The sequence below is a fragment of the Syzygium oleosum genome, unplaced genomic scaffold (genome assembly GCF_021117445.2).
Source record: "Syzygium oleosum isolate NSW1041296 unplaced genomic scaffold, Sole_v2.1 Sole_v2.45, whole genome shotgun sequence".
NCBI lineage: Eukaryota > Viridiplantae > Streptophyta > Magnoliopsida > Myrtales > Myrtaceae > Syzygium > Syzygium oleosum.
Genome location: NW_026607529.1, coordinates 1,258,257 through 1,267,223, shown reverse-complemented (window position 1 = coordinate 1,267,223; position 8,967 = coordinate 1,258,257). Strand labels below are relative to the sequence as shown.

At 38.7% G+C, this 8,967-nt stretch overlaps 1 pseudogene; it reads right to left on the bottom strand.

Moving 5' to 3' along the window:
- Window positions 1–5,057: 5,057 nt before the first annotated feature.
- LOC130136283 (protein FAR1-RELATED SEQUENCE 9-like) lies at window positions 5,058–8,352 on the bottom strand (annotated as a pseudogene).
- Between the last annotated feature and the right edge of the window lie 615 nt (window positions 8,353–8,967).

Here is an 8,967-nt window from a genome sequence, read left to right as displayed (position 1 = left end):
TTGGTTGATAGCTTATCATGATTTAGTGGATAGCTTATCATGAGTTGGTTGATAGCTTATCATGAATTGAGCGATAGCTTATCTTGAATTATAGGATAGCTTATCTTAGTACAAGTCATTTGATTAAATGATAATATTGAACTCGTATAAGTTTGATTGGTAATTGAATGGACAATGTTATTGGTGTTGATGCATGAGTGCGTTTTCATGGTAGCTTTATGCGTAAAGAATTGCACGTCATAAACACTTGACATTGACTAAATTCCAAATATAAGAATTGGGACTTGAGTAATTGCTGTGTGTGCATGATCACCTAAAAGTTTTATTTGTGCCCGGTTATACCGGAAGACCGCTAACCTAGGGTTTGGCCGTGGCCGTGAGAGGTCGTGCCCAATTTGGTAATTGGATGTCGTCGCGGGGGCGGGTGAGACGAAATTGTTCGCGAATGGAATTCGGAACGAACCCATTTATTGGATGCTGTCATTGAGGTTGGTGAGACAATGCCGTGCCCGACGGAGTGGGACGATGCCTAGTCATACTGAAAGACCGCCTTCCTATGGGATGTGCCGTGGCCCAATGGGTCGTTTAATAATCTGAACAATTATGAGTGCAAAGCGCATGGATGAGGGCAATGTGCATGGATGAGTGCATTGTGCCTAAAAGTGATATTTGATAATGTTTGGATTATTAAATAGAAATTATGCATGATTATGCATTATGATACTCTTGATTGTGCCTCCTGAGCAGGTGTTTTAATGTGATCTATTTATGTGCTCGTTGGAGCAAATGCAGTTATATGATGGTGAGTGAATTGCCTCATGTGAATAGTTAAGGCAAAGCAAAGACTTTGCTATTGATCTGCCATCGATAGTGACTTGCACGTTTAGGGCGATCTAGAGGCAACGTACTCTTCTAAACGAGGTTTATGGAATTTACTTGTGGAATTTATCTCAATGGTGTTTGTTCAATTGTTTTTGGACCCCCAGTTATGAATCAGCATCCTATGGGTTCAGGGTGCTCATGGATATGGGCACGGTAGTGACTAAACATCCGGTCGGATCGGATGGAGCCTTTTAGAGGCATTTGATGACCATCTGGGTTGATGAGGGCTTGGCTATTTAGGTACCACATGAGTTCCTAGCTTGGTTTATAAAGGAGGGAGATGAGCTTTTTGGTCATATCAGGGGATTTGACGGGCCCCCTAATGGAGGTATTGGCGAGGAGGTCTGCGACCCGATGGACATCGACCCTCCTAATGGAGCTGTCTCTGAACCAGAGACTGATTCGGATGCAGAGGAGTTCGATTAGGAGAGTCCTCCTGGGTATCACCAGTTTTGGTGATGGGCTTAAGATGCCCCACCTTTTTAACCACTCCTTTTTGGATAGAGGAGCCTAGGTTGACCTGACCGATTGCCCTTTTTTGTATGATCGGTCATTGAGAAAGCCACCCTGGGGTTGGCTTGTAAAGTGTAGCTTCTCAAGGTCAGCTGATGTTTATAAAATGGCTTGGTTGTTTTGTGTCTCAAAGCGTTTTCCTTGCTATCCGTGACTTTGATTGTTGATTTGGAGATTTGAGTACGCTTCCGCATGCGTTTAACGTCAGATAAAACAGAATGGGTCAGCGATGAGTCTTGGGACGTCGCAACTTATCGACCATGGAGCGATGTTCGCGTTTCCGTGGGACCAGGGTGTGACAGCAAGACTCTCTCTCACTCTCCTCTCTCTACTTTGTGCTTGCGGTCCCAAGCTTCCACTTCCAAATTTGCACCCTCTCTGCACTCATGCTCCCTCCTAACTCACGCCTCTAACAAGTGGACTCCGTCACCTCCGACGAACAACGCCTCTGCCTCTGCCCAACCCTTGCTAACGCCTCCGCCTCTACCACGCCAACGCCGACGCCGACGCCGATGCCGACGCCTCTGCCTCCGCCTTGACTCGGATTTGGATTGTGCCTCTTGATGCCGACGCCTCGCCATCACCCTAGCCGACGCCTTCGCCCTAGCCTACGCCTTGACTCTTTGTACCTCTCAACGCCTTTGCCTCTGCCTCGATGCTCTACATTTCTCGCCGTCTCCGCCATCTGACAAACCACGTTGCTGCCTCCGACAAAGTCTCGAGAGATACAGATTTAATCCAGATTTAGTGTAATTTTTGAAGGGTTAATTTTTAGCTGTTAGTTTTTACTCTGACGCACATTGTTAGGAGTGAATGGGGTCATCGAGGCTAACCTATGTCCAAGTTTTTGCCTTTTCATCTCTGCTTTTGGGTGATAAGCTAGTGGAATTTTCGCTCTTCATTGATGGTATTTCATTGTTCTGCTATGCAGAAAGCTGATAAATTCTTTTGGATTAGTCAGAGCATTATGACTAGTGCCTATAAATTATACATATACAAGATTTTTACCTTGAAAATCTTTTTTAGGATTGCTATTTGTATCGGATGCAATTAAGAAGATGGAAGTTGGTCACATTAAAATCATTCCCAGTTGGGATAAGAAGTAGGATTCCTAATTCCGGTCCTAGTTATCCTACTTTGCCTCCTTAATTAGGACTCAATCTCGTAGTAAACCAAATTACGACCTAGTACTCATTGTGCATGACCCTTTGTATGCTTAAAACAATAGCTAAAGGCCAAACCAGTTCTCAATGTGCATGAAAGAGTTACATTGTACATAGCGGTTACAAATGCTTCGGTCTGTTTTGGATGTCTTTTCTGATAATGAACTCCACATTATAGTTTTGTGAGCATATACATGAGTATGGACATCTGTAGCAATTGATATACATGTCTTTCTCATCAAGTAGGGTCATTACTGAACTTAAACTTGCTGGAATTATCTTTGAAGCTTGCTGGTCGGGACTATTTTAGCGTCATTTTAATCCCAATTTGGTATCAATTTGGCTGTACATTTATCGAATAGCTGAATCAGAGGTAATTCTTCACTCATATTATGTGAAATATATTTTTCTTTCTAAAGAAACGGATGAGATGTTATTTTGCTTATAAAAGCATTACGTTGTTTACTTTTTGTTCTTTTAGTTGTAGCATAAAACTTCCCTATCTTGTTCATGTAATGCGTGACATGAAAAAAGAATTTGAGTTTGCAGTAGCAATAGTTTTTTCAAATGAACTTGAAGCATACCGTAAGTATGTGGCCTATACAATCAGTAAATGATTTGGAGTGAGGAAGGGTAATATGTTTAGAAATAATAAAGGAGAATTAACCCGACGGACTTTTGTGTTCAATTGTGGGGGACATTCTGTTAGCTTATCTGATCAAGAAAAGAAATATGAGAGGCATGAAGTTAGATGTGGCTGTCTTGCTCATGTCAAATTTAAGGTCCACAATGGCATCTATGAAGTCATGGAGTATATTTATGAGCATAATCATGCATTTATTCCGGAAGATTTTGCATTTGATTAGATGTGGAAGAATAATATCTGATACTTGTAAGGGTGTTTTAGTTGACATGAGTAAAGTCGGCATTGGGGGGACTACGGCATATAAGGTTTAGTAAATGAAGCTGGAGGAAGCAAAAACCTGCGTGATTGCCAAAATTAGTTGCAGACGAAAAGATCCGATGGTATAAGTGGGGGAGATTGTCAAAGTGTTATAAATCATTTTCATTTCATGCAAATGCAAAATCAAATGTTTTCATACACTGTATAGGTAAATCAAGATGGTAAAATGACAAATTTGTTTTGGAGAGATAGTTTGTCAAAATATGATTACGACTGTTTTGGTGATGTGCTAGTGTTTGATACCACGTATCGTACCAACAAATATAACATGATATGTGCACATTTTGTTGGGATTAATCACCATTGGAAGAATGTTCTGTTCGGCTGTGCATTTTTGTTGGATGAGACTGCAAAATCATTTATTTGGTTATTTGAGGCTTTTTTGAAGTCTATGGGAAATAAGGCTCTGAAAATCATGTTCACTGATCAAAACCAAGTCATGGCAAAAGTCATTAGAACGGTGTTTCCGGATACAAATATCTCAGTCCAGAGTCAGATTGGCATTATCATATGAAATGCACGGATACATCATACAAAGTAGGAAATCTATGCTAAATTCACCCAAATTGATATCAAATGAGCGCCTTTGTATTGCTTTTCAATCGAAGCCTAAGCGAAAAAAAGATGCTAGGACTAACCTCAAACCTTCCTGACAAACTAGCAAGATCTTATTTTGGGGTGAAAACTAGCTTTTGACATATTGCACAAATTTAGGATTCGGTTTGGTGAATGGCAAACCAAAGAACAATCTTGCAAAATTGTTGTGCAATTGCTGCTTTATAATCGTGCCCGTACACAAGAAGTTGAAGAAAGAGTGAGGAAAAAACAAGCTTAATGCAATCAAATTAGAGACAAAATACAGCATATGCAACTAAACTTCAAGGAGTTCAGACATCTCATAACTAAAAGATAGCTTAGTCATTAAGAATGATATATAACTTTAAATACAAGCTGACGCACCACTTAGAACAAATTTTCGACTACTTAACAATTCATTAAGACCATATCTGCCTTTAGTGGTTGTTATCTCCTAGGAATAACCCTGCAATTGCAAGGAAGAAAAATGAACTACGTAATGATGAAAGACATAAAAGGCAAATGAATTGTGCTTAAGATGCTATAAAATTGAACAGAGATGTGTTGGCAGGAATATAGAACAAAAAACTCTAAACTGTAAGTATACGATCGGCTTCGAAAACTCAAAATAAAACTCATATCCCACCAAATGCTTGATCTTAAAGTCTTCATAAATATTCCCCCAGTGCCAAACAAAAAAGTTCCAAGAATTCCTTCTTAAAGAATGAGTGAACCGTGACCATTAGACAATGATAGGGTCACTGTTTCAAAGTATGCCAAGAAAATGTACAAAGTGGCAAAGGGTGAAGTGAGAAATGCAAGCATTATTCCAAAAATTCCTTCTTCAAGAATGAGTGAACCGTGGCAAAGGGTGAAGTGAGAAACATAAGCATTATGTGTTACTTCAGCCAATTGGTATGTTCTCCTTCAGAATCGTTCCACTCATTCACCTCGAAATGCTAAAAAGAGTTTGATGACCCCTGCACAAAGGAATAACCAATTATTTACATTTTACTAGATAAATGCCAAAATAAATATGTCGTAAATAATCCCATGAGTAAAAAAGGCAAGTTCTACTTGACTCAAAATGGTTCCATGAGATCTATTATGGTACTTCAACATCTATTCAGAAGAAACCATTAACAATAAATATTACAATGGTAACAATAAGATGAAATAACAATAGGATCTAAAAATGATTTCGTAATAAGCACCTGACTAGTGAATGGGAAAATTCCATTAATAATTCCTGGTGGTATGATGTATGGTGATCTAAGTAGCACCGACACGCGACACGACACGATACGACACGCGACACGTTATTTCTCAAAAATACAGAATTCCGACACGTTGCGACACGTTGTATATAAAAAGTAAATATTTATATATACATGATAAATTAATTTGATTCAAATCCACAAATAAATAAATAATAAGAAAAAAGGAGCCTAAAATGAATTTACAGTAAAAACATTAAGCCACCATTTGTTAATATAATTCATTGTTTTAATTTAACAAATTCAACTACATTCAATTCCAATATATACTATGTCTATTGTACTAGAAGTGCTACTATCCATGCTTGAAATCACTCTACAAAAAATACAATTACAAGAACCATAAATTTAATATATACTATGTCTATTGTAAGGTGATTCTATCATTCTATTGTTGATGAAAAGGAGAATATTATACACAAAATAATTGCTCTCGAACTATCCAAAAATTCCGACAAACAGAAACAGGTTAAGCTTGCTCAAACGATCTCTGAAAAACAAATTCAGTAAGGACAAGGTCATGGAATCTTTAACCCTTCATTAAAGAACGAAGGAAATACATAACAGGTGCCATGGCTTAATCAATAATCGTTGAAACAGTGGTAAAAAGAGATTGAAGCAATGATCACAGAGAACATTATCTCCAAGTTTCTGGCTATTCACTCGAAGGAATACAAGGAGAAGGAAGCGCTATAGCATCAATGAATTTTAGAATCATGGAAACTGAGAAGCGAGAATCAGATTACCAAAAGAAAGTTTGAGTGGATTAAGTTCTCCATGGCAAAACATACAGAATGAACTTGAAACTATTCAAAACCGGTGAATAGAGGCAGCATGTCTTGTATTCTAGACTTCTCAAACTTGCAATCCTCCCTCTGGGGGATCACAACCAGAGGAGGCAGAGGCCTCTTCAAAACATACATATGAAGGTACAAAAAGATAAGGGGCAAAATGACCAAAACTACCCAAAGAGAGCGATCATTACCAGCACTGCAAAAGGGGAACGACGTCGGCTGCGACGGTGGTGGTAGGGTAACGAGGAGGCGACGTCGGCGGCGGAGGATACCCTTCGGCAAAATATTGCTGGTACCCCTCGAAGGGAGATTGAGGCGGCGGCAGCACAGGCCCTGGGTAGGCCTCGAGTGGCGGCGCCGAAGGGTAATTTGGTGGCGGGTGGGGAGCAGACGGTACCCAGCGAAAAGCGAGATGCAAGAAAACGTTCAAGAAAAGCAATCACGGCGGAGGAAAGGGTCTTAAGGAGATTCGGCGGAGGAAAGGGTCTTGAGGAGTTATGCGGAGGAAAGAAGCTTAGGGCAGACATAAGTAATCGAGCTTTCTTTGCTTTTCTTTTTACTTTTTTTTATAAATTTACATTTTGACCCCTAAATTTTTGGAAATTTGTAAAATTAACCCCGTGTGTGTCGAAAATTGCGTGTCGGATTCCTGACTCGCGTGTTGCCGGCGAGTCTGGCGCGTTGACCGCGTGTCCGAGCGTGTCGGCCGCGTGTCCAAGCGTGTTGGACACCGCTTCCGACGCTCAAATAGCGTGTCGGTGCATCCTAGATGGTGATTGCATCTACATATAATAAATTTGTCACTACTAATTTGCTTTCCAAGATTATTCTTATTCATGTATCTGATAAGTTCAGTCATTTGTATGGTAATACATCAAACTATTAAATACCCGCTGTATCCATATTAAAAAAATGACCAAATTAGTAAAATGTAAATACAAATGGAAGACTAAGAGTGACACACCTGATTATGAAAATTTAGATTTACTGTAGGACCACCAATGTTGCTGGGATAAAATGCACTTTGAAACTGATTTGAATTATTCGAATAATCGAGGTAATGAGTTTCATCAGATGTTGCTTGAACAACCAACTCTACATTATAAAGTAATAAATATGTTAATTGGCATCATGTAACATAAGCAAAAAATTTAACTAATCATATCAAGTAGAATAGTATGTCACTCACCTTGACTTTCTATTCGCGTTGGAGGTGTTCCTTTCTTAGATTTTTTCTTGTTTTTCTCATTTGAGCTTTTAGGCCTTCCATAACTTATTCCCTTTGCTTTCCTTCGAAGGGGGTCCAATACCAAAATTTCACATAAAGAAGCCTCATTATCATCATCATCACTAGCATAATCAGTCACAACCATACTTGATTTGTACGATGAAATTTTAGCCTTCGCTTTTTTCATGCTCTTCATCACTATTCTCATAGTATTTACATCTTCGGCTCCCAAACTCATCAGATCAAAGGATTGATGCATTAACGTTGAAAATCAATTAAATTTAGATGAACACGGTGCCACTTCATTAGATTCATAATTCACATTCCCTTGTTTGGCACCCTTAGTCCATCTTTTCAAAATATAGGCAGATGGAATACCCGTAACCGATGATTTATCACTCAATATTTTCAAGGTATGGCGACATAACCACCCTTTTTAATTCAAATAATTTGCATTCACAAGAAATTGAAGAGTATGTAGGGTTAAATTTGACAACATACTCACTCCCCTTACACTTGAGAGTAACTAAATAAACCAATCCATCATATGTAGTACTTGAAATACGTTGAGAGAGACTATTCAATAATTGTTCATTGAACCTTTTAAAAATGATACAGGTATATACTGAAGCAGCATGTGTCAAGATGTCATTTTCTGAAATCACCAATTTGGGATTCCCTCGAGAACTGTAATAATCTTGACTTTCAATTTCTCTCATGTGCTTCACTTGTTTTTCAATGTCTTCATCGACAAACATTGGAAGACATAATTGGTACTCTCACTCCTTTGGCTGGATCTTATACCACATGTAAAAGTATCATGACAAAAAACTGAGCTCCATTTATGTCTAGTGTCGTATAATTTCCGAAGCCAATTGTTATTCGCAGTACCCCACTTCTCTTCCATTTCCCTCCAACTAGATTCAAATTCTTCCTTTGATCTACATCTATACATAAGCGTTAAGAAATATGTATCCTTAAAACCCGGCTTGTTATAAAGATGGGGAATGTTTTGGTTGGTATTTTTCCCGATGTGCCAAGTGCATAAACGTTGTTGTGTATTCGGAAATACCGTTCTAATGGCTTTTGCCATGGCTTGGTCTTGATCAGCGAACATAGTTTTCGCAGCCTTATTTCCTATAGACTTCAAAAAAGCCTCAGATAACCAAATAAATAATTCTATAGTCTCCTCCAACAAAAATGAACAACCGAACAGAACATTCTTCCAATGGTGATTAATCCCGACAAAACGTGCATATATCATGTTATATTTGTTGGTACGATATGTGATATCAAATACCAGCACATCACCAAAACAGTCGTAATCAAATTTCGACAAGCTCTCTCCAAAATAAATTTGTCTAACTACCATCTTGATCTACTTGTACAGTGTATGAAAATATTGGATTGTGCATTTGGATGAAATGAAAATGATTTAGAACACTTTGACAATCTCCCCCGCTTATATTATCGGATCTTTTCGTCTACAAATAATTTTGACAATCACGCAAGTTGAAATCCAAGTTTTTGCTTCCTCCTGCTTCATTTGCTAAAAACTTATATGCCGTAA